At 37.5% G+C, this 27340-nt stretch overlaps 1 protein-coding gene and 1 non-coding gene across 3 annotated transcripts in view; one reads left to right on the forward strand and one right to left on the reverse strand.

The window, feature by feature from the left end:
• LOC141458844 (cell adhesion molecule 2-like) overlaps positions 1-27340 on the forward strand; it is a 601780-nt gene that overhangs the window by 210608 nt on the left and 363832 nt on the right. The gene's annotated exons all lie outside the window — the stretch shown is intronic.
• Positions 685-757, reverse strand: TRNAV-CAC (transfer RNA valine (anticodon CAC)). The gene has a single exon. It is a non-coding gene; the product is annotated as a tRNA-Val (tRNA).

A 27340-nucleotide genomic window follows, 5' to 3' on the forward strand; every position in this document is an offset into this window, starting at 1 on the left:
GAACCTATCACATTTAAAATTATTTTTGAAAAATGAAATTAAAATATACAATATATTTTGGACAGGCTGAAGAGCCCACACAATTGGGATAAAAGAGCCGCATGCGGCTCGCGAGCCGCGGGTTGCCGACCCCTGCTCTAATCCAATCAAAAGCATACGATGGTATTCACAGACATGATTAGAACACATTAATTAGTGATCGTTCGGCCTCAAAGTTTACTAGTATCAAAAGTGGGGCTGATTTTTCCCCAACTTGAAGAAAATCTGAAAACATTTTTTATCTTTACCTACTATTAGGTTCTTCTGTTTCTTGAGATATTTCCACAAACGGCTCTTACTAATTTTACAACTTTTACTGGACACATTTTTAGATTAAGGGTACTTCTGAGAGGGGAAATGGGTACGAAAAAAATCACGTCACCTTTAAAGCGACCATTCTTTCGGTTCAACGATGTAACCAAAATCTTACTTCCATTTAGGGATCTTCGTGGGCTTCCGCTTAGTCTATTTGTACTTACAATTGTATTAAATGAGCAATACTTTCTCTTAAAAAGTGTAAGAAAAAGGATTGAATTTTAAAATAATAAAATAAAATTATATGCACAATTTAATAATTATTAAATATAATAAAAGTATTTTTCTTACTTTGAAATCCAATATTAAAAAAAATAAAAATTAAAGAAATGTTTCCGCCCGGGATCGAACCGGGGACCTTGTGCGTGTGAAGCACACGTGATAACCACTACACTACGGAAACCTCTGAAGACGCCGTAGCTATGAATGTGGATTTTAAGTATGAATTAACTTACTTTCAGATACATAAAGTAATTCCATTCTTATTATTTTTTTAATAAATCATAAAGTAATACAATTTTTAATAATAAATTAATTTTAGGAATTAATTTTAATTCTAATTTTATTTTGTTCATTTTTGAGAGATTGTGGATGCATACTCGACACTCTATTCAGTAAAAACTCTACGTGCTCAAAAAATCTATATTAACTGAGAAAACTCTGAATTAAATTCAACACGATTACAATACTGTCTCCGTTAGAGGTGGAAGAGAATGGAGAAAAAACTGTTAATTAATGTGGCACTTCCGGTTGAAGTACGAGTATTTTGTTCGGTAACTTCCTGTCATATTCTATGAGAGGATCTAATCAGACCTAATGAGACTCGCACTTACATACAGAAACCAGAAGGGAGGCATTTGGTTTACCGTTGGCTCCAAGATGGACTGTGGGACTGGGTCTGGAGTGTATGGGGTTAAACCCGAGGTACTCATTGAGAGATCTCTTGGGAGTTACGCCACAGTCTTCCAGGCCGAGGTATTTGCTATTAAAATATGTGCTGAGGAAAACCTGCGGATGGAACCTAGGAATAGGTTCGCATCTTTTCGGACAGCCAGGCTGTACTGAAGGCTCTTGTATCCTTCAGAATGACCTCTTCCCTGGTTTGGTAATGTAGGAAGGCCCTAGAACTACTGGCGCGGCACAACAAAGTTCGGTTGGAATGGGTGCCGGGTCATGTGGGTATTGAAGGGAATGAAAAAGCTGATCATCTGGCCAGGAATGGATCTAACACTCCTTTTATCGGTCCGGAGCATGTCCTGGGGATCACCAGAGGTTCGGTTCGTGCGGCCCTCAGAAACTGGATCTGGAGGGAGCACGAAAAGAACTGGGTGATGTGTCCAGGGGTTAAACACAGCAAGACCATGATGCCTTGGCTGTGTAAGCAAAGAACCAAAGAGACCCTGTGTTTGGGTAGAAATCAGATTACTCTGATTACAGGCCTATTACAGGGGCACGGTAGGTTTAGGAAGCATCTACACAAGGTGGGGCTTATTAGCTCGGAACCATTGTGCAGATTATGTCAGGAAGAGGAGGAAACGGCCTCTCACCTGTTGTTCGATTGCGTTGCAATCGAGCGTTTGCGCTATGAAACCTTTGGAACGCTGAGGCCGAAGGAGATAGTAGCGCAAAAATGAACTAGTAGGGAAGGTCCTCAACCTCTTTAGGAGGGGAGGGTTCGCTTACTAGAACTAAGAAGGGGCTGGCACAATAAGTTTTTGTGGCTGCGGTGCCGTGGGGCATAAGGTCCCGTCCCATCTACTATCTTATCTTATCTTACATACAGACACACTAATATACTTAGTGTGACCTAGGCGTTCCTCAAAAGCGGATGTGTCCGATGAAAAGTCAAAATAAAAAAAATCTTTGCGCGATCGCAGTAACATACTTCCTCTTCTAACCAGAAGTAAGGAGAAAGTAAAATGACCAGTGACCTTATTATTTTCCCGAAGCTGGGCTGTTAATATGAGCATATCGATCGGCCAAGGAGAAGCTGTCACCTGCTGTGGCCATTAATGCTAAATTAGCTCTGTGTTTTCATTTATTCAGGTGAATGACTTCCCCTTCAGATTGTTATTGAGCTAATCAGACTCGTACCAGGTGGTCGATGGCGGAAGTGTGCCGTGACGTATACTCCAATCTGTCTACCTGTTACAGGTTATACACTAATCAAGTCTTATAACACGCGCTTTACTCTTTTATCATTACCGGGATATTTCTTGTTAAGCGGGGCATTAGACCGTTCGGTTTGTCTTGAGTTGGATTAAAAAAAAATTCATCATTTCCTGCTCAGGTTTGTCCTTAAGCGTGCTTATGTTTGCAATTTCCGGAATGAACTCTAAAAATTCAGTTCTTTATTGAACATATTTAATAGTACATAAAATGTGGATCTAAACGCAGAGAAGTAGCAGCTATCGTTGGGACTCTACAAAGGTTTGGAATATGGCTTTATCACAGGAGGATAATCGTCGTTTTTAGACAGTTTGTGGGTTTTTCTGGGATAACTGGGTAGATCAGTGCCGAAGGGAAACATGAGCGGATTAGTTCGGAGTAATAGGTCTTTATAGAGAAGGTATGATTGGAAACATAGGAAGGAGCATTGTCGATGCTGAGGACTTCCGATTGGTTAGACAGTATCTCTGGTTGTTGCAGGTGACTGATGAATTTCGCTCAGTAAGATCGTTCTTGCCGTAAAAGTTAGTTTTTGTCTGTGAGTTCGCAGTGGAATTCAGTCTTAGTACTAATCGTTTACAGAAACTGTAACTCCTGATTAGTTCTGGTCTTGGTCGAATTGTGGGTTCAAAATTTTCTTTTTTTGTTGGGCTTTCAAGGGAGTCCAGGTAAGAGGAAAGAGCAAAGGTGTCGTCTAGTTTGGTAGTGATCTTTGTATTTGGATTAGGTTAGGCATGTCTGCTGAATACATAAATGGGTTTCAGGATGGATTGCCTGAATCTCAGTCAAGTACGGATTTCATGCCTAAATATTCATCCTCACCGGCAACTTTGAAGGAGTAGGGTAGGATTTTAGGATGGCGTCGTATTTGCTAGAAAGGAAGTACTAAGTGTACCTTGAATAGGAGTTACTAAAAAAAAAAAAAACTGTACAGCGGAAGTGCTAATTTTAAGGTTCTTTTGGCAATTTTTTTTTTGCGCATAAAATTGAATCAAGGCAATTTCTTTATGTAAATTGCGGAATTTTGGGAAACTCAAATGAGAGTTCGCAACGGATTGATGGATATATTCTGGGAGTAGAAGGATTCTGGCGTCAACAATCCTGGATATTCATGGATCTTTAAATTAATCATAATCATAATTACAGTAGAACCTCGATTAACCGGGCTGACCTCCCCGGAAAACTGAAATCCCGGGTAAACCGAATACACAGTATTACATAAGTACATTTGTACCTATGAATGTACATATGTATATAAGTATGTATGTATTATACGGGTGCAAAAGGTACACTGGATCAGTAAGATGCCTATGTGGAAATATGTAAATTAAGAAGCCGTTTCGTCACGTAAATCCCATCGTCTTTTGTAAGATCGTGGTAAATCCCAAGAAATTCCGTACTAATTGCACCATATTTTTTTTTTTAAATAAGGAGTCCAGAGTTTTGGCTTGCCTATTCGTTAATTGTGCCCAGTTTGAACAGATTCTTTAAAAAAAAAATAACGTAATTTTGACAATAAACTGAAATTTGTTTTTCATATTTTAAATTATCATAACTTTCGAAAAACCTAACCGATTTCAAAAATTATTTTTTTGTTTTTTTTAGGAGCTAAATTTCTATAAAAATATAACGATCCATTTGAAAAACAAAAGTTGGATGCTGTATCTCGAGGTACAGAGGTTTAAAAAAATGGGTCAATCACTGAAAATAAACAAGACTAAAAATGATTAAATACGTGTTTTTTATTTTTTCGAAATTTTCAGCCGTTAAAAAAAATTGGGTGGAGCATATAACTTTGGTCACCCTGTATAATAAATTTAGTAAATTTTTAAATTTTCTCTCACTTTTCGCTCTCTCTTCAGGGTTTAAAAAATAATTAATTATCGACTGATTAAATTAGACGTAATTATTTACAAATCAAGATGAAGACGTCTAAATAAAAAAAAAAAAAAAAAAAAAAGAGAGAAGCATTCCAATTTTATTAAATATTTATCAAATTAATAATTGATTTGAAAAACTCTCTTAATTCTTTTCAATCACATTCTCTCGAAATCCTACACAAATTCGGTGATATGTCCATGGACTGGTACGTGAAAACAATTTACTGAATACGGATTTGGTAACGAACAAATGAGTGTTAACTAAAACACACACACATCAACATAGATAGGAGCAGATCATACTGATTAATATTCTATGGCCAACTCACCTAAATCACGATCAAGAGAGATAAAATAAAATATTCATTAAAATTAATTTGATTAAATTAAAAAAAAAAATAAAAAAAAAATTTAGCTTATTTAGTTTTAAATTTAAAATTAAATATTTACAAAATTCTACTGCGTTATTGTGGGCCAAAATAATTCCTTTAACTCGGGCGCCACGGCTAGCCGAGCGGTTATAGGCAAGGCCCGCAAAGCTAATATGTATTGTTGGTTTAGTGGGTTCAATTCCCCCTGGTCTAGGCCTTGCATTTTATATTTAATGGTTAATATGAGAAATTTATACTAAATTATGTTAGGTGGTTATAGGCAAGACCCGCAATGCTAATACGTATTGTTGGTTTAGTGGGTTCTATTCCCTGGTCCCTTCGCCTTGGATTTTATTTAATGGAATTTAATAGTGAAGTATGTTTGCACGACACATAATTTGATTGTTGGACATAATGACCTCCTGAAATAGAGGTCATTACTAATTTTCTCTTACTCCAATTAACGTGGAGCTCTTTCAAATGATCAGGCATTGCAGCCAATAAGAAGGCTTACAGTGTGCTTAGACCGTGTTTTAGGTCTAGTTGGAGCTACTGCCAAGCGTTTTTTTGCACCTTTATTTGCAACCAATAAACTCTTATTTTAAGCCCAGTAGCTGAAACGAACAGGGAGAAGCTGGGGCGATTTTAAGTAAGGTTTTTCGGCCCTAATCAAATTATTGATTAGTAATAAAGACTAAAGGAATTTAAAAACATAAAAATAAATTGTAGCGTCGTCAGGTGGTGTCTATGAGAAATATTAATATACAACGCTTATCAGCTTCGCTTAATATTAGTTTCCGTTTTTGGGTTACGGTGAGTACAGGCGCACGTACACAAAGAGAACGAGATCAATGTGTAAAAAAAAAACAATTTTTCGGACTCATGGGGCCTCAGAACCCAACATTTCCAGCGTAATTTCAAATCGAAATCCTGCAAAATCAATTCGATATACACCTTCTCCAAAAGTGCTAATTTTATCATCAAACTTGTGGCGTCATTTTTTTTTTAAAAAAAGAACACCAACAAGCGGAAATGCTGGAGCCTCTCTGGAGTCTCACTCAATTCCACCGCTAAGTGGGCAACTCCCGACTGGAGCCGGTCACTAATTGATCCTCCACAGCAATCAGGTCCTCTGTCTCTAACAGGTTGTTTTTCGCTTACTCTGCTAGCACTGTAGTATGAGAAATAGCGTTAAATGTTTCGCAAAAGTGGAATGTTGTAGAGAAATCGGTCTGACCGGAACCGTCGTTTGTGTAAGAGGTGTTAGTTTCGTTTTGACGAAAACATGATTACTACACATGTAGTAGAGCAACGAATTGTCGTGAAATTTCACTGTAAAACTACTGAATACCGCTACTGAAACTTATCTTTTAATAAAAAAAGTTTATGGCGATGAATGTTTGTCACGTGCGCAAGTTTTTTGGTGGTTCAAGCGTTTCCAAGATGGCCGAGAAGACGTCGCGGAGATGATGACCGCCCGGGGTCGCCTTTCCACGTCCAAAAACGGATGAAAATATCGATTATAATTGAATCAACATTACTACCGGTGAGCTGCTTGCTCAACTCTGTAAGGAAAAAAAAAACGACCCGATTTGTGGAAGAACAAGTCACGGGGTTCTCCATCAAGACAGCGCGCCGGCTCACACTGCATTGTCTGTCAAGACGACGTTTCTAGCCCAAAGTACAACATCCCAGTTTTAGGCCATCCACCTTATTCGCCTGACCTGACCCCATATGACTTTTGTCTGTTCCCCAAAGTCAAAACTGCATTAAAAGTAAAACGATTTCAGCAGTCCGTTGAAGCTGTGAAAGAAAAAGCGGCACGCGTCATGCAGGAGCTCACAGAAGAAGACTTACCAGCACTGTTTTGAACAATGGTAAATTCGCATGGAGCGTTGTAGTGATAGGGGAGGGGTGTATATTGAAGGTGATAATAACTAAATATGTTTACATTTAAAATGAAATGTTTTACAGCATCAGTCTCGTTATTTAATAGCCACATCTTGTAGAAAAACTATATCTCATGAAAAATCTGTCAGTAAACAAAAAAGAAATTCATATAACGTAAGTCTACAACTTCCGTTCAAAATACTGCCACTGGAAATACCTATCGAGGTAGTGGCTAAAATCGATTTTTCCTTAACTCGATAAATCCACTGCATACTTGATCTTTTGGCTTCTGTTATTTTCTTTTTCTTTTTTGTTTTGAACAGGAAGTTCTAATATTCAAAATAACATGTTTCTAGCACACCTTTTTCATCAATTGTTTTCTAATTAAATATCAAATTAGCCCTTTGCTAGCCCTGTAGGTATTTCTCAACTAATTCAATGTTAGTGCTTTGTACCCGGGTTTAATAGGCAAGACAAAGTTGTTTGAATAGCTTTAATAGTCCGATCTGGGGCACACGGGGATGTTGATTAGTTTCTCTCATCTGAGGAGGTACTCTCACTTACTCGTAAATAACTATCTACCAGGATTAGACGAGTTGGGGGGAAATTGCGTGACGGGATGTCGAACTGCTTTTTTCCGTTTTCCAAATCGAAAACTTCTATTGTTTATTTCTTAAGGTTCTGTACACTAACCACTGCAATACTTTAACAAAACGGTATTTTTGTTTTGAATTTTTTTTTTTTTTAAAATAAAAATAAGTTCTTTAACACCTTCCTCCTCTAACGTGCTATTTAAGTAAATTGAGCATCTACACAACCCAGTATTATTTTTAAGAGAATTAATAAGTTGCTATATTTAGTATCTCATTTAGTATATTATTTCGGTAATTAGCTTCTTCAATATTTAGGGAGCACTTCCGACTTCCGGACAATATGCACTCATTAAAGACAACACTGTCGATCTCTGGACAGTAAGCTGTAAGCATCTTCTAGGAAGAGAAAGACGTGAGGATCTGAGAACTGGATCCGAACCAGCAGGGATCTCTCCAGTGTTGTCCATAGGAATGTTATTCCCATGGGAAACGTCCCATGGGATGGGATGAGATGGGACAGCACACATTTGTATTTCCCATGGTAGTCGATACTTGATATTGTAAAATAAATTTAGGCTGAAATTTGCAGTTGCGTTAAGTGCAACAAAACAGAATTCATTCATCATCTATGCAACTGCATGGTGCTATGAGAAGGATATCGAGTCTAAAGAATAATTCAGGTTTTCCTAGATTTTTTAAAGGCTCTGTCTAGGTTTTCTAAATTTAACGAGCGATAACACTGCCAGACTGGCACATTGGATGGGATGGGATGGGACAGAAAAATATGTCCAATGGACAAGCCTGGATCTCTCCTCGTGCGAATCCAGTTCGCCATGTCTACTGAGCGCGTATCTCTTCCCTGCATTGAGTTTCTTTTCAAGGATTCAAAGATTTGGTACTAAAGTCGAAAGCAGTTTTTTTTTTTTACGGCAATAGATGCACTTGTACCATTTAATAGATCTAGCATAGAAGATGGTTCTAAATTTGCATTCTTTTTTTTTAAATCCGTGTTTAAACCAATGGACGGATGCTGGTAGAGTGGGTTTTGTGAGTTAAGATGATTGGGCTCCCCCACCCCGCCCACCACAGACACGAAAAGATTCACTTGGACTAGGTGGAGAGGGGGATGACTTTTTATGTAGTAGAAGATCAGAAAAAAGGGTTTGAGTAAATGTACGTACATAGTCACAGGATTTTAGCTCAGCCTTGAGTTACTGGGTGAGTTAATGCAGCCGAGCATGTCCCTAAGCTGGGCCCCTTCTCCCCCCCCACCACTCAAGGGTTTCTTAATAATCCTGCTGCTATCCCATCCCAGCAATTTTCCATTAGTTCTCCTCTTCCTTAGCTCCAATCTCACTCTCACTCCCTCTAAATCTACTTCATCCACCCCACAGAGTTACAAGGGTCCCGGGATCTTTGTGGAAGGGAGAAGGTTTGTTAGACCCTGGGTTGTAATACGTTTCCAATTAAAATTGGCATTTCCAACCCTTACCACTACTACTTCTTCTTCTTCTTCTTCTTCGCCGTCGTACACTCACACATCCATTAATATATGAGAATTGGAAAGGCAATGTCTGGAAATACTGGTTTCCTATGGGATAGAAGCTGGAGAGGCTGAGAGTACGTACAAGAACTAATAGCCTAGACTTCGGCCCCATATATTCCTTTACCACCTCACACACACACACACTCGATCGTGGAATTCTTCTGTACTAGCTACCATGTGAAGGGTATGGGCAAGTTATTATCATAGCACCCTGGCTAAGCTTCGGATACCCGTTTCTCTTTTTGGTTAAAAACTTTTTTCTTATTTTATTTTTTATGGTACCATGATTGGAACCAATAATTCTGCACTCTATATTTTCAGTAGAAAAATTAAAAAAAAAAAATATACTTTTTTAGGGCTTTCACATGATTTAATAATTTTAATTTTTTTAATATAAGGCGCGTCAACATCTGAGGTTATTGCACCCTGAAATGCCCTTTTATTCTCCATCAATTAGCTGCCTTTACCAGGCAAATCAAGACCATACAGTTCGGTAAAAATTTATAAACTTACTCTACAATATTGCCATCTCTTAGCTCGCTTTAGAAATGTTGAATTGCAATCTGGAACACCCCCCACACCAGAAATAATAATAAAAAAAAAAGAATAATAAATTCCCCCCCTTCACCCTGGGAGAAAAGCTAATATCAGTTTCAGATTTATTACAGCAATTTTATGTCACAATATAAAAACTTTTATAGCACGCTGAAATTGCTGTGACATTTCATTTAAGCATCAAACATTTTTTTTCTTTTTTTGAGGTTTTAAAAACTTCGAACAATAAAACTCTCTAGACTAAATCAAGATTTTTGGTTTACAGATTCTGTACGAGTGCATGATGCATTTTTTTCTCCTTACTGCAGAAGAAACGTTGCAGCGTTCAGTACTGATAGTCTTGTTAAAGATCGTTACTTGGGCTCATTTACTTCACACACCCTAGCTTTGAAGTAACGTCACTTACAGACGATATTCTTATTAACACTGCATTGCCAATGCTCGAACTTAGTCAGTTATTGCCCAATGTGCAGTCATATTGACTCCATAATTTATTTTTATCTTTTTTTTTTTAAATCGATTTCAATTTTAATAATAAAATTTGCATGAAAAAAATGAGAAAGGATAGGAATTAAGAACGAAAAACAAATTTTGTCCTCAAATCGTCTTTAAAATTTCACGCAGAAGGCATTAACTTCAACATTAGGATCGCAGTAATTTCAGTATTTTCTAGAACCCTGACTGGACTGCCTACTGATCAGGGGCTTTTTCATTTTTTTAATTACATTCACTATTTTTTCAATTACTATGTGCTACAGTGAGAAGGATCAGAAATTACCCAATTCTCTGCTAAGTTTTTGCTGCAATTCGGACAGAAAATCAATTCTAGAAAGAGGCTTTTTATTTTGTTCCTTGAAACTTTCTATGAAAATTATGTAAATTTATCAAATAAGCTTTTAGGCAATCATCTGGAGTTAAGTTAATAACAGAAAATCTACTAATATATTACCAATCTGGAGTCAAAATGACTCTTATGATTCAAGCAAACTAATCTGCAAAAAAAACCTAAGAATTCCATGGTCTTCAGCTCGTGACAATCGAATGGTGAGAGAGTGGGGGATAACATATCTAAGAGCATTTTGGGATAGCTATGAGATGTGGGGAATCAGAGACCATACCTATTTTTTTTTTTTTTTTTGGAGTCAAATTGACTTCGGGGTTGGCAATGCAGTGTTAAAGATCGTTACTTATGCGCTCGTTTACTTCACACACACTAGCTTTGAAGTACCGTCACTTACAGACGATAGTCTTATTAAAGATCATTATTTACGCCTTACGTTCAGAGAAGCAAGTCTTTGAATACCATTAAACACTCTGATCGCAACCACCTGGAAGGTCTTTGTCCTTCTAGATCACCATTGAGTTAATCCACAATTCAGCCAGCTGTAGTCAGTGTTGCATAAAAGAAAAAAACCATACCGAAGTAAAATAGTCGTATCAAATAGACAAAAAAAAAAATCTATTTTGTTAGCATCACTGATACAGATGATCGTAAAATATATATATGTATCTTCAACTTCTAACCAAGCTTCAGGGTAAGAGCGTCATATCTTTTCTTAGCCCCGAAAAGAGTATGCTCTGACATAATGCACGTATATACATCATGGGACAAGAAACCTCTCTAGTGCTCCACACGTTACTACAACCTCCATGCGTTATCTCTATACTGGTTCTCTTAAAAGTAGTCACAAGTGATATAATAAACTGATAGCCAGTGTTCACAAACCACTTTACCCAGCGAACGGCCGCTGTGCTCTTTTTGTAGGGTAAGAAGTGGAAGAAGATCTTGGAAGGTTACTATCATCAAATCAGGCTATAAAAACTGGCGCTTTACAAAACTGTACGCTGGATATCTCTCAACATAGTTACACTTCACTACCCCATTCTTAGTAACACATTTACACTTTTACTACGCTCACAAACTACAAAAACTCGTAGTTTATATAGTTTGGTTCAGTGGTCTCTCTCTCTCTCTCACACTCTCTCTCTCTCTTTAGGACTTTTCATCTGGCCAATAGCGCAATTTGTTTCTTCACACTCCATGTTTATACGACCTCTCTAACTCCAAGGGAACCAATGAAAAAGTCTTCTACGTACTAAAACAAAAAAAGGAAGGGGAAAATAATACACGTAAAAAAGGTAATATTTTCCTCTTTTAAATAAATATTAAAATGGTTGTTAGTAGGACCGGAAACATTAATAAACTTGATAGAAAACTCACACGACCGCCTCCAATCTTTCAATTGAGAGAGTTTCTAGCTTATGAATTTTTCTTCGAACTCGAGTTTCAAAACATAAGATAAGATAATAAACCTACGCCCCACGGCACCGCAGCCACAAAAGACTTATTGTGCCAGCCCCTTCTTAGTTCTAGTAAGCGTACCCTCCCCTCCTAAAGAGGTTGAGGACCTTCCCTACTAGTTCTTTTTGCGCTACTATCTCCTTCGTCCTCAACGGTTCCAAAGGTTTCACAGCGCAAACGCTCGATTGCAACGCAATCGAACAACAGGTGAGAGGCCGTTTCCTCCTCTTCCTGACAAAATCTGCACAATGGTTCCGAGCTAATAAGCCCCCCCACCTTGTTTGCAGATGCTTCCTGAACCTACCGTGCCCCTGTGAATAGGTCTGTAATCAGAGTAATCTGATTTCTACCCAAGCACAGGGTCTCTTTAGTTCTTTACTTACACAGCCAAGACATCATAGTCTTGCTGTGTTTAACCCCAGGACACATCACCCAGTTCTTTTCGTGCTCCCTCCAGATCCCAGATCTCTGAGAGCCGCCCGAACCGAACCCCTGGTGATCCCCAGGACAGGCTCCGGGCCGATGAAAGGAGTGTTAGCTCCATTCCTGGCCAGATGATCAGCTTTCTCATTCCCTTCAATTCCTACACATGGCCCGGCACCCATTCCAGCCGAACTTTGTTGTACCGAGCCAGTAGTTTCAGGGCCTTCTTGCATTCCCAGACCAGGGAAGAGGTCATTCTGAAAGCTGCAAGTGCCTTCAGTGCAGCCTGGCTGTCCGAAAAGATACGAATCTCCCTATTTCTATAGGTTCCATCCGCAGGTTTTCCTCAGAACATATTTCAAAACATATTAGATAGTTTAGATAGATTGCTTTAGACGGGCGGTTCCACCAAAAAGGGAAAGGAACGCAGGCAATCCAAAATGTCCATTGTTCCCCGCCCACCCCTCATCACATAAGAGATACCGGGGTTTAAAAACAAATCCGGCTAAAAGTTGCCAGACGCTAATATAATAAACTAATAAAGTAGCGACAGGATACTAGGGAGCATGGCGACTCAATCGCCCAGTGCACTGAATAAACCTAGAGAGTTCTGGTAAAGATTACCAGATGCCACAATCTCCGAGGAATCTAGTTTTAGAATAAACTGGACACACCTCAACGAAGTGCCGCACAGTTTCATCGGACTCACCACAGCCAGCGCAAATTGGCGACTGGGTAAGGCCGCATTTGAAAAGATGATTCGCATGTCCACTCAACACCTGAACCAAACTGGCGGATCTGGGACCTGCTAAAACCAACCATATCCGTTTTTGACAGGCCAAGGATTTCCTTAGCCCTGACGGCAGTCAGCTCGAGATCTCCACCGTTTCCGATGTTCCTTTAAAAATCCACTGCTCCACCTCTGTTCTACAACGTCGATAGGATACAGGGATAATGTGGGCTGAGGAGTCATTGTTATCAACGCAGCTTCTTCCTTTGCTGTTTCATCATATTACTCGAAAATTCTTTCATTTTCGAACAGGTTCTGACATGCCTACCGGACAATTTTAATTACTATGGAATTCAATGTTGATCATAAATGGAATTATTAAGAAAATACTGAGTAAAAAGCAAAAAACTCTCATTATTGATATTGTAACTTAGTGGAGGGTAGTTCGTTAATTAATTGACCGTTCGTGTGTTAGTGAGTTAATGTGTTTCAAGTGTTTTTGTGTGGATGAGAAGTCGCATCTCTTGAGAATGTAAGGGCTGTTTGCCTCCCCACCACCGCAGAGAGCGGGACTAAATATCAAATATTTTACATTTCTTTTATTGTTTTTATTTTATAGTAGCCCATACAAAACTGCATATGGACCACGGATGTATCTGCTTTAGAGATTTGTGTGCGTGTACCCTTTTGGTCGCCTCTTACGACAAGCAGAGAGTCCAGAGGGTGAAGGCCCCCACCCACAGGGCCAAAATGTGAAAAGTAATTCGTGAAAAACTTGATTCAAGGGTTATTTTGAATGAAGATTAAATAATAATCAGTCTTTGACACTGAACAAACAATTATTCCCCTGTTAATCTATAATATGTAGAATTTGCAATAACACACAATATATATGCAACAAACATTCTAGCCGTAGATAGGTTATCTCGTAGTATAATCAGACATTAAATTTGTTAGTTTCTATGTAATAATATGGATATACGTACACATTGTTTGTTATGGTATGTCGACCAAATATTCTAACGTATTATATTGAATTTGCATTGTTGTAAACATACGTTGAATTATTAGAATCTATTATGTATGGTTTTCAACAATAACAGATCTTCCCTCTTTGTCCATTTTATTGAGGCTATTGTACTGTTATTGGTACTGTCACAGTACTGTTCGTTCTGATGTCTGTGTGGTAATATGTTCCTTTCATGTGGTTACAAGTGATTCCCGGTTAAAAAGTAATTCAGTACAATGAAATCTTCCTGCAGGAGCTAACTTCCTGGAAAAAATGCTGTCAAACAACCATGAAGGCCTCCCTCAAGCCCCCGCTCTGTCCTTCACCGATCTATAGTCCTTTTTCACTGCACCTTCCAAGGAAATAAGGCGCCACAATAGTCGAGCGGTTATAGGCTAGACCCGCAAAGCTAAGATGTATTGTTGGTTTAGTGGGTTCGATTCTCCCTGGTCTAGGCCTTGGTTTTCATTTAATGGTTAATGTGAGAAATTTACAGTAAAGTATGTTAGGCGGTTATAGGCTAGACCCGCAAAGCTAAGATGTATTGTTGGTTTAGTAGGTTCGATTCCACTGTTCTAAGCCTTAGATTTTATTTAATGGCTAATAAAAGAAATTTACAGTAAAGTATGTTAGGCGGTTATAGGCTGGACCCGCAAAGCTAAGATGTATTGATGGTTTAGTGGGTTCGATTCCCCCGGTCTAGGCTTTGGTTTTTATTTAATGGTTAATGTGAGAAATTTACAATAAAGTATGTTAGGCGGTTATAGGCTAGACCCGCAAAGCTAAGATGTATTGATGGTTTAGTGGGTTCGATTCCCCCGGTCTAGGCTTTGGTTTTTATTTAATGGTTAATGTGAGAAATTTACAATAAAGTATGTTAGGCGGTTATAGGCTAGACCCGCAAAGCTAAGATGTATTGATGGTTTAGTGGGTTCGATTCCCCCGGTCAAGGCCTTGGATTTTATTTAATGGTTAATATGAGAAATTTACAGTAAAGTAAGTTTGCTAGAAGCCTAATTGGTATTTGGACTTAAAACCCACCTGAATCCCTAATTTTACGATACTTCTATCATTTTTAGTAAATATTTGGCGTGTGTTAGATGATCTCCTGATAATAGAGAGCATTACGTTAGCGCTTGCAAGGAGTATTCTTGTAAGTTTTTAAAACCATTTTGAAAGGCTATATTTATCAATTGACAGAGAAAAAGAAATCAAACATTTTGTAGTTCTTATAAAAAATTTAATCAGTAGAAGGTTTAGTTTGTTTGTGAGAGGGGGTTTGAAACCATATGATATTATTGGCAAAAAGAAAGCACTGAAAGACATGCAATCCTGATCACTAAAACTATAGGATTGTAGTTAACCAAGAGTTGCCTTTAAAAGTCAAACCGCACTGTGTACTCTCGATCGTCTACTGCGTACAGTTTTGCGCAGTACGGCCCCGAAGTAAATGGTAGTTGACTTCTCCCCTTTCTTTTTTTTTTTCTCTATCAGGAGGGGACCCCCTCATTTATAGGAGTCAAATAGCTTGCTCATGATTTTTGGAAAGGAAATAAAGACAAGAAAACTTACCGGAAATAAAGGTTTTAGGCCACACCAGGGGAGTTTCGTGCTATGTTCATAGAGAGAGTTACTCTACAACTCGGCACTCTATGGTCGGAAAGTTAATTTTAGAGAAATATCTTTGGCCCAATTTGAGAAGGAAAAACATTGAAAGCACTAAGCACGAATTCCAAAGAAGCTTTGGGTTTTTATTTTGGAGATAAACATTATTGTGATATCATAAAACGTTGTAAATCTTTTGAGGATGAAGCAAAACATGATTCTATACGATAAAATATTACTGATCTCCCGAAAAGAATTAGGAGAACTACGTGACGGGCAACGTTTCAAGCTCGATAAGTAAAACTTTAAGAAGAAAATTTTGGAAAATATTTTTCTCTACAAAAAAAAGAAGAGGATCTTGTTTTTCATTTGTGAAAAACATGGTAAATGTATTTGAAAGAAGTTTTGCCGTTCAGAAAGCCGCACAGAAAGCCGCGCAGAAAGCCTCCGCAATAGTGTGCTTTCATTTCTATGTGAACGAACACAATCTTCGGCTATTGAACTGCGGTCAAGCTCTTTTTTAGCGCAGCAGTCCGACCCCCCCGAAGTATTTGATAAATGGTTGTTGACTTCTCCCTTCCCCCATCAGGAGGAGGACCCCCCCGATAAATAAATCATGAGCAAAAATAGTGCATGATATGAAGCTCCAGTTTTCAGCGCTTACGCTCAACTCGATCGTCTACCGCGTACGTACAGTGGGTTAAACTTCCGTTCAGCTTAGTTATTTATTTATTTTTAGGGACCACTTCCGTTCTTCGGTAAAATATTGAGGCTTTAGAGTATAAAACTGGTGTTGAAAGTTCCATGTTTCTATTTTTATTTTGTAAGATTTATTGCTTTGTTTTCTCTCGCCGTTTATCTTTTATATTAAAAATCAAGATGTCAAGCGATACGCGGATTGTATTTTCAAATTCAGGGTTTCGTGAAACTGGTGATTAGTTTTAGTATTTGGTTTTCAGTATTGATGAATGATGTTTGAAGGATTAGTTTTGCTCGTGAGAGGTATACTTTGGAATTATAAGGGCATAATTCAGGGGTAAAAAAGACTCGGAGAGACGAGCACATTCTGACCAATCACTGTACACTACTTTTTCAGGGTCAAGGTCAAATCAAAACATGTTTTTTTTCCGGTGAAGACTTTTACAGAGCGTTAAAAGGAAGTAAAAAAAAAAAAAAGGAGATACACTTAGGATCATCTTTTCACCAGCGTTTACTGATTGATTTGTCATTACAACAAAAGGATTACCGGGGCGCCACGGTAGCCGAGCAGTTATAGTCTACAGGCTAGACCCGCAAAGCTAAGATGTGTTGTTGGTTTAGTGGGTTCGATTCCCCCGGTCTAGGCCTTGGATTTTATTTAATGGTTAATATGAGAAATTTATAGTAAATCGTATGTTAGGCGGTTATAGGCTAGACCCGGAAAGCTAAGATGTATTGTTGGTTTAGTGGGTTCGATTCCCCCAGTCTAGACCTTAGATATTATTTAATACAAAGAATTTAACAGTAAAGAATGTTTGCTAGTCGCCTCCGTCCACGACACCTAATTGGTAGTTAGACGTTAAGCCCCGCCTGAAAAAAATAGGCGATTACTTTACTTTTTTTTTTATTTTACAACAAAAGGATAGATTGGCGGCGGTAATTACTAGATGAAAATTAGAGGCGGAAGAAGGTAAAGGAGGCGGCTGTCATTCTGGGGAGATTTTCTTTTTAAAGCTGTGACTTTTTACTTGGAGAATATCTCGCGTAAACTTTACACTTTTCGTGATGACATCTTGGTGAGTCACTCAATATTCTTCAGCGCTTCTTTGGAGGCGCAAGACCGGGGAAAGGTTAAACTTCGGGGTGGCAAAGAAAAAATAAAGAAAATTACTTACGTCAATATTTAACTTCAAATTTTTTTTCTTATCTTTTCCCACTTCTATCAAATTCATTCATCATTTTTCTATCCTCTCTACAGTTGGTTTCTTCTTATTGCTGCTGCGTCTTCTTCGAGGCTGCTTCAGGATGGTTGAGCAATTCCAAAACAGAAAGGAAGTAAAGATCAAGTGACTGAATATTAATTTTTCATCTCAAAACGAGTAAAGAAGATACCGGAAATTGCTTTTGGCCATGCAATAACTATGTTAGTTTTATTTAGCGTTGTTTACACACGTGTGTATGTATGTGTGCGCTTGCTCAGTAGCTTTTCTGATCCGCACCAAAAATACATCTGAAATACTAACCTTTAAGGGGGAAGCGGAAGAGCAGTAAAAGAGGGGTGCTGGAAATATTTACGCTAGCCAATAGGATGAACAGATAGAAAACCCAAACATACAGTTCGCCCATGGTTCGTTAGTAAATACACAACTACAATTTCATTGGTGTAGGAGGGAATTTCGTTTCTTTTCACCTGTCTGCCAATAATATTTGTATTTATTTTATTTACCAATTTCCTTTGTTTTCTCTGAAGGTCTTTTTATTTTCCCAGCTGTAATTGTAGACAGAAATGTAAACAGCAGACGTTCTCCTCCACCCCCCTTCTCGTGGAAAATTTTATTTTTAAAATTAAATTAAATAATTGGTAAAACATGCGGCCATTTGTAGAATTTTCTACGAAACTTTTAGTGAAAAGAAAAATTAGAAAAATAAAAAAAAAAGTCTTGTTGGGTTTTCTTTGTCCGTGGAAATCACAAATTCAAAAAATAGAAACACGCACACAGGCGTGCTTCTTCAAATCAGATGTTCCAGTGTAAAAAACCCGGAAGTGACGATCTTCAATTTTCTCTCTAAAAAGTTTTTTGATTTTTTTTGTTAAACCTTTTGAGAATCTACTCTCGAGAGTTAGTCGTGGAATGCCCATATCAGGATTTGCTATTCTATCCCACGAAAGCAGTTTCCATAGGGCTGCAAGTCCAATGTGCCTCAAGACCTTGGGCACCCTGATTTTTGGAGGCTCAAAAAATTTTCTGTTCATATTATGATTTAAAGTTGATGCTGTGAAAGTTTCCAAATTGTAATGTTGGCCCCCTCCCCCTAAGCATGGACTACATCAATTCTTCCTGACCAAGTCTCCAGAATGGAAAAAATTCCAAAATTTCTTAAGTACCTGGAGAATGTGATGCAGGGAGCTCAAAGAACTTGAAAAAAAACTTGATTGCTTACCCTCTTCAGCGACCCCAGTTTATTGGATCATGTTATTGAGAAGGTTATTAGTAGAAGTTAGGTTTCCATCGGGAGGGAAAATTAAAAAAAAAACACTGGGCGGAAAAACTAGATGATGAAGAGAAAAACAGAGCGGGCAATATGTTGTGATGTTGATTTTATCCGTAAGTAGCGCTATATGTCAACGTCTACCTTCTATTACGTCATCCATCACCAGCTTCAACCTGTTCTCACGGAACCGTCGCCTTTCATGTAAGTGAAAATTCACGTATCCCGCCATATATCTTATTTCCCGAGAAAAATATTATAGTTTACATTTCCTTTTTTCTTTTTTTTTATTATCATTATACATAAACGTCAGTTACACGTCCTGTGCTATCTACCTTTTTCCGAGCTTGAAAGGAGAGGCAACGTAATGCAGTAAATCATGAATATTGATCTCTTCTAAAGAAAGGTCCATGACTTTAGTACTGATCATCAATACAAACAATCTGCAATACTCGTAAAGTGTGTAGAGTATTTGTTCATAGTTAATGAACAATACATCAACATATTAGTTTAAGCACGAAGTTTAAGCGGAAAATCCTAGGATCGAGTTTCAATAGAGTTGAAAAGTTGAGTTGAGTATAGGCTTCGGATTATGTACTTGAGATTGAGGAATTTTCCCTCCTTACCAGTACACAATAGTAAGGTCCATAAATTACCCAAGAATTTCACTTAAGATGAAGTCTATAATTTTTACATTGTTTACATTAAAGGTGGTGAATCTTGGGGCCCTGACTCTTTAGGTACCTGACTGTTCATTTTTTCAGGCGGGCTTTAGGTTCAACTACCAAATTAGGTGTCGTGGACAGAGGCGACTAGCCTATAACTGCCTAACATACTTTACTATAAATTTCTCATATTAGTCGTTAAATAAAATCCAAGGCCCAGACCGAGGGAATCGAACCCACTAAACCAACAATACATCTTAGCATTGCGGGTCTAGCCTATAACCGTCTAACATACTTTACTGTAAATTTCTCATATTAACCATTAAATAAAATGCAAGGCCTAGAGACCGGGGGCATTGAACCCACTAAACCAACAATACATCTGAGCTTTGCGGGTCTAGCCTATAACCGTCTAACATACTTTACTATAAATTTCTCATATTAACCATTAAATAAAATGCAAGGCCTAGAGACCGGGGGCATTGAACCCACTAAACCAACAATACATCTTAGCTTTGCGGGTCTAGCCTATAACCGCTCGGCTACCGTGACGCCATCATTATCATTGTTATAAAGCATAAGCCCTGAAGATGGCCTTAGTACCTAAGTCGATAACTTAGCAACAAAAAAAAATCGATCTTTCTTAGTTTTGGATTCAGTAACCAAAAACTTATTAACAATAATCTACAAATAGTAGATTGTAACATATACACTGACGTAGTATCTCAAGATATAAATTGATATAGCCACATCAATAGTATTCAATATCTTGTAAAATTCTAAGTTTTTTACCAAAAAAAGGCGGTTGTCAAGATAAATTATGATTTCATAGATTAGATTTTAATTAGAACTGATATTGTTGATCGATGTAGCATCGAATTGTATCAACTAACTTTATTAGCATTAACGTTAACCCTCAGGAGAGTGCATCCAAATCGATTAACAATGGGTTGATTAACAGCTACTTATCGAGTAATGAATGTATCATGTCACCTCCAGGACCTATACTACTCTTGCCCCTGGGGGAATCGATGGCCACAAGCCATTTAAATTGTAATTGTAATGATATACTCAGCTCTAGAGATAGTTACTTGCAACCTCCATTGTTTCATAGTTGTAATAAATCTGTCAGCTGTTGCCAATTTTTTTTAATTGAAACCTGCTTTATGGTTTTTCCAGGTACGTGGAAAAGTTATCTTGTTACCTGTAGATGATCTGAATAATTAAGGTATGTTAATAACATCAATTTAGATTACGTCTTATTTTGAACAAACCAATGAGCTCAGTTTTCAAACACTAAACATTGGTAACAGTCCAATTATATGAACAAAAATTTTACCTGCAGTAAATGTTATAACAGTAATTTAATTTATCAACAATTAGTTTCCTGTACTACGAATGAACTGCATTAAACTGCAACTGCACAAGTATAAAATGCACAATCATATGAGAGATAGTTGAAATGCCCCAATTCCAAACTCAATATTTCGCTAGTCATTCATCAGATCATTATGAAATTGTAAAGAAATGTAACCTACAATGGCTACAATAACCTAATATAACCTAATATGACTAATAACAATATGATCTCTTTCGATGGATTAATGAAGGAAATACTCAAATGAGACCAAACGGAAAATCGGTGATGCATTTCCTTTAGCCAGCTCCTAAGACAAGGCACCAATAGGTTAATTAAAACTGTCCGGTAGGAAAGCTGTATAAGGGTTGATCGTCAAAAACTGCACGAAAAAGCGAAACGTTGAAAAACATCCAACTTTGACAATTTTTTTCTCTTTATCTATAGAAGATAACATTCTCAAATTTTCTTTAAAATAAAGGGCAAATCCTCCTTTATAACTGTAATTTTGTTGCAACAACAAAGATTAAATAAATTTCGAGAAATATGTTGATGAAAATGGGCCAAAACGGCATTTTCAGAAAATGTTCTTGTTCTTGTTGTTCTTGTTGTTATTTTTCTTGTTGTTCTTCTTGTTACCTGTTTTTGTAAACAACGTAGCGCCTAAACGCGTTAGCCGTTTTTCATGAATATTTATAAGAATCAATTATGGTACTAAATTTATAGCTCTACGGAAGTGCCAAAAAACTCTACGGAACATCAACCGACTTCAAACCTTACAGTCTAAAATCCTGTGAACAATATAGTTAGCGCTCTCTTATACGTCTCCAATCACACTATACACTCTGATCTAAATATTCCTCTCGACTCTGGAAATAGCCCCAATCTCGGATACACAAAACTCCACTCAAATCTACACAGTCATTACAACCCTCTGATCCACAATATGTCTACTACAAGCGCTTCCTTCAAATCCACATCGCAGACTAAAGCGGAGGTGGCCACGCGACCATCTCAACACATATCGCCGATTTCCTCCTAGGATGGTTGCTGTGTAAGCTTGCCAATCTGGCGAACTAACGGCTTCCATCACTGGATGGTCGTCGTTCACTCCATTCACGGCCCTTGGCGCACACGCATGTGCGTGCACGTGTATTTGCGCCATTTCCTTATCTCTCATCACTTTTGCCTATTGTACTAGATACAGTCGCAAAATAAATAAATTGAAAATAAAAATTATAAATTTGAGAATATTATTGGCTGACCGGATGTTGGTACAAATTTTTAAGAGTTTCGAGTGAATTTGAGAGAATATAACTTTGGAAATATAGCTCGTGAGTATTTACACCATATTATTAAAGTTATTTCCGGCGAAACTGTGGGTGAAAATAATATTTCCTATTCTAAAAAAACTACTTTAATAAAGTTTTAACAATACGAGAAAATTCCGCGAAAAAGAAAATAGGCGGGTATAAGAAGGATGGAAAAAGATTTAGTTCCGGTTCAGAAAAGTTTAATTCACCACAAGAATTGGTTTGTGCAGCTGTATGAAGAACAGTGAGCCGTGTGGGTTCTGTTCTGTGTGGTGGGTTTTTGTGAAATAGGATTGGGATTGGGGGAGCAAAATGGGGATAGCAGCTTGAATGCTATTGGATGAAAATACTCATTCCCTCTCTGGTTTTCTTTTTTCCCATCCCTGCTCTGTATTTGGGTCTTTCACTAAAACTTTTGGACCAGACTGCGCTGTTAACTACTGTTCGATTCCATCCTATTCTATCCTGGTCCAAAATTAGCCTCCATTTCTTATTCTGGCTTTCATTAGAGGAGTGTGTGTGTGTATTTTCATTGGCTGGACTTTATTAATTTATTAATTTTCCAGCACTGTGCTGGTGTTGAAGAGTACTTTACACTTTGGTAGGGGATCCAGTATTTGTAGGATTCGTTTTGCGATTAGGTTAGCGTCCGGCAAAAGTTTGTATTACGTATAAAACTAAGGCTCCTGAGTTCATTTTCCTTATTGTCTCTTTTCTAACTGGGTATCTAAGTTGGGAATTACTAGCATGAAGAGCATTTTAGTCAAACTGAACTTCTTCTTCCACTTCCTCGCCGGGTCCAGTTAAAACTTGCGCTCTTAAAATCCCCCGCATCCACTCTGTGGCTATTGCTGTGTGTCCTTCTAATTCAGTTCCGGAACATTTCCTTTGGCCCGAGACAACTTATACGGGTCCTCCCTCCGCACCAAGGCGAATTTCTCTCTCTCACTCTCTAACAGTTCTCTACTGGAGTCACCAAGAAAGATTCTTCAACTCCCACCGGTTGGAGATCGAGGCTTCGCCAAGAACTAAGTAAATTCCAAAGAGTTACCACCAAGTTAGAAGAACTTGACAAACATTGATTGTAGAGTATTCTATATTGCTGTACAATTACAGCGATTACATTACACGCGTTTGATGTAATTTATAATCGTAATTAAAGCCAGATATATTTTTGAGCTTTGAACCTCGAGAATAGATATTTAGAAAGGGATTAGACCCACAATAGTTTCTGTTACTATTATTCTCAACCTTCTAACCCAGAGGTCGCCAAACCTTTTTTTGCACAGTAACTGACAAAACGTCATGGGCAGACTACGTCATCATTATGCACAAAACTTACAAACCAGAACCGAAAACTCTGAGAAAAACATGAAAAACCAAATTCAAAAAAACAAGGATATTTACTTAATAAAGAAAAAATAAAATTATATTTCGTAAAAATCTGTCGAGTAGAAAACGAGATATTTTGAGTTAAATTTTGGTTTCGTTTGAAACAGTGAAATCTTTAACTTGAAATATCTCGTAAACTACTCGATAGATTTTGTTTATATTTTACCTCTATATGGAGACAACTTTTGTCTATAATTGTATAAAATATCGTAAAAATCTGTCGAGTAGAAAACGAGATATTTTGAGTTAAGTTTTGGTTTCGTTTGAAACAGTGAAATCTTTAACTTGAAATATCTCGTAAACTACTCGATAGATTTTGTTTATATTTTACCTCTATATGGAGACACCATTTGTCTATAATTGTATAAAATTTCGTAAAAATCGGTCGTGTAGGAAACGAGATATTTAGAGTTGAATTTTGGTTTCGTTTGAAACAGTGAAATCTTTAACTTGAAATATCTCGTAAACTACTCGATAGATTTTGTTTATATTTTACCTCTATATGGAGACAACTTTTGTCTATAATTGTATAAAATATCGTAAAAATCTGTCGAGTAGAAAACGAGATATTTTGAGTTAAGTTTTGGTTTCGTTTGAAACAGTGAAATCTTTAACTTGAAATATCTCGTAAACTACTCGATAGATTTTGTTTATATTTTACCTCTATATGGAGACAACCTTTGTCTATAATTGTATAAAATATCGTAAAAATCGGTCGAGTAGAAAACGAGATATTTTAAGTTAAATTTTGGTTTCGTTTGAAACTGTGAAATCTTTAACTTGAAATATCTCGTAAACTACTCGATAGATTTTGTTTATATTTTACCTCTATATGGAGACAACTTTTGCCTATAATTGTATAAAATATCGTAAGAATCTGTCGAGTAGAAAACGAGATATTTAGAGTTAAATTTTGGTTTTGTTTGAAACAGTAAAATCTTTAACTTGAAATATCTCGTAAACTACTCGATAGATTTTGTTTATATTTTACCGCTATATGGAGACACCATTTGTCTATAATTGTATAAAATTTCGTAAAAATCGGTCGTGTAGGAAACAAGATATCTTCAGTTGTGGAAGCAATGCTTACACTATGGGCACATAGCTCTGCAGAAGTGGATAAAGTAGAGCAACTCTTTGGAGTTTAGCGAACCAAATAGGCCACCACATCCACTCACACTACAATTCTTTTACAGACGCCTAAAATCCGGGTAAAAAACTCAGACACAGATGATCACAATAAATATTTTAGGTTCTTAGTAAAAATACGGCCTACAAAACAAAGTGGTTAAATTAAATGAACCAGGAATTTGGTAATTTTCAAAAGTTTTATTACTAAGAGGTTCATTTTTCTTCTTTTTTTTAAGCGACGCTTAGAAACGTTCTGATGAGAGTAACTTGCTCATTTATTTTACTCATTCTCCTCAGAGTGAGTGAGAGAATGTGGAAGAGGTGGCAATATATAACTCTCAGTGGAACAATAAACTACGCAGTAGCGGATGCTGTGAGTTTAAAGTCTAGTCTGGCAACTATTAGCGGTTTCAACGAGCCGAAAGACGCAGCCGGGGCTATAAGACTGGTCAGGGACAAATATCTCTGCTATTTATTCAGATGGTGTAGTTGCTGGAGTACTCACAGAGAGAGAGAGACAGACAGACTTACTGGCACACAGAGAGAGTTTATTGTTCTAGTTCCTACATTAACCACTTAGGCCGCCACTGGGCCAGTAAACATAATTCCCTGTAGTATAATCTATCAGGACCGGGGCATTGTCTTAGTGTGCAACCTCCTATACACTCCTACTTCAAATCCTAATCCTAGCGAGTTTATCTAATTAGAATTGTTGATGGGGACCCTCGCCCCGGAACTGTGGCCCCAAACAGTAGTCTTTAAAGGCCATTACCGGGCCCCCCCCCAAAAAAAACTCATCCACCATACTTTTGCCCCCTCTGTGTGCGTGGCTCTTTAAAGATAATAAGTTTTTGACTTTGCAAAGCGGTTTGTTCTACAATTTCGATAATAAAACCTCAATATTTCTTGAAAAACTATTGACTACAGTGCCACTTTTCAATGATCGAATTCTCCTCTTAAATTTTATTACAGATTTTTTTACCCATTGACTTGTGAGTCTCCATGACAACAACGGGTATTTCCTCTTACTCACGCTGGGAAATACTTCCGGTTTGAGCACTCTCTCTCTCTCTCTCTCTCTCTCTCTCTCTCTCTCTCTAACTTCTCTTCTCAAGTTTCTTTCACAATAATATTCATCATAATCCGAATATTTAGAAAACACTTAATTTTTATATTATTTTGAAAAGGAGTTATCTTAGATTGAAATCAAATGGAAATACGTACAACTAGGTAAAAACTCGTATGTACAATTTTAAAGTATTCGTTTACCTCTACAATTGTGCACAATTCCAGCTTTATAGCAGTATTTTTAGAGGAGATATAAGGTGTCAAAATGTTTGGGAGTTTTGCTCATATTTCCTTCATATTTTGAATTGCTGTATCTCCTCTCTTATTGGTGTAATCTCTGCGGAAATGTGTACAATTAAATTACACGTTTACCTCTACAATTATGCCCAATTCCAGCTTTCTGGGTGGCATTTTTTGAAGAAGATATAAGGTAATAAAGTTCGGCATATCCTTCAAATTTCGACGTGCTATATCTCCTGTCCTATTGGCGTAATTTCTGCGGAAATACGTACAATTTGAAGTAATCGTTTACCTCTGCGGAAAAATGTACAATTTGACCCAAGGGGTACTAGTTTACCCCTACAATTTTGCATAATTCCAACTTTCTGGCAGTATTATTGAAAAAGAAGGGGATAAAATTTGGGAGTTTTACATTTCCTTCACATTTCCTCTCTTTTTTTATGAACTAAGTAAAGTAATCGCCTATTTTATGAGGCGGGGCTTAACGTCCAACTACCAATTAGGTGTCGTGGACGGAGGAGACTAGCAAACATACTTTACTGATTTTATTAACCATTAAATAAAATGCAAGGCCTAGACCGGGGGAATCGAACCCACTAAACCAACAATACAGCTTAGCTTTGCAGGTCTAGTCTATAACTGCCTAACATACTTTACTATAAATTTCTCATATTTACCATTAAATAAAGTCCAAGGCCTAAGCCCGGGGAATCGAACCCAGTACCACAATGCAGGTCTCGCCTCTAACCGCTCAGCTACCGTGGCGCCTATATTATCTATGTTTCTTTGTATGAATAATAATTCATTCTGTTTTGTTTGTTTTGGGGTTTTGTAAGGTGCGCAACAACAAGGGTCCTTTGCACCTAAACTATACTGTAGAATAGACACTTTACTACACAGCCTAACCTAGTCAATCTGATCGATACAAACCTAACGGTTGGCCTAACTCCTATTTTCTTCTAACCTAACTAACTAATATTGGGGTGGAGTACTCGATATTCCTCGCACCCCATAGAGATCTAACCTAAATTTTAAAAAAACCTATTTACACAAAATTTATATGTACACTCATATACTCATCTTATTAATTACATTCATCCTAATAAATACAATCATCCTAATAAATACAATCATCCTAATAAATAAATTCATCCTAATAAATACATTCATCCTAATAAATACATTCATCCTAATAGTTATATTCCTATATTCTGTTTTGAATATTCACTTGTAAAAATATTTGTATTTGGTCCAGTCTAATAGATACACATTATAATTGTATAAGCGGCACGCAGGCTTATTAATGAATTTCCTAATTGGCCCACACGATCATTTGGTATGGCCACCCGCCCCCCTGTCTTTAAAGATCACATTGGAAAAAAAAAGGAACAATGGGTTACCTGTACTTGAACGAACGTATTGGGTTACTAGGTCAGCGTGTTCCTCCTAACCCAGCCTTCTTGGTGCAAGGTTTGAGAAGACTAGATAGGGTTTCCTGAGAAGGTTACACCCCCTCCCAAGTGCGGTAGTGGGGTTACCGATATTGAATTCAAGAGTG

The sequence above is a fragment of the Rhodnius prolixus genome, unplaced genomic scaffold (assembly GCF_049639745.1).
Source record: "Rhodnius prolixus isolate KJV_2025 unplaced genomic scaffold, Rpr scaffold_5, whole genome shotgun sequence".
Taxonomy (NCBI): domain Eukaryota; kingdom Metazoa; phylum Arthropoda; class Insecta; order Hemiptera; family Reduviidae; genus Rhodnius; species Rhodnius prolixus.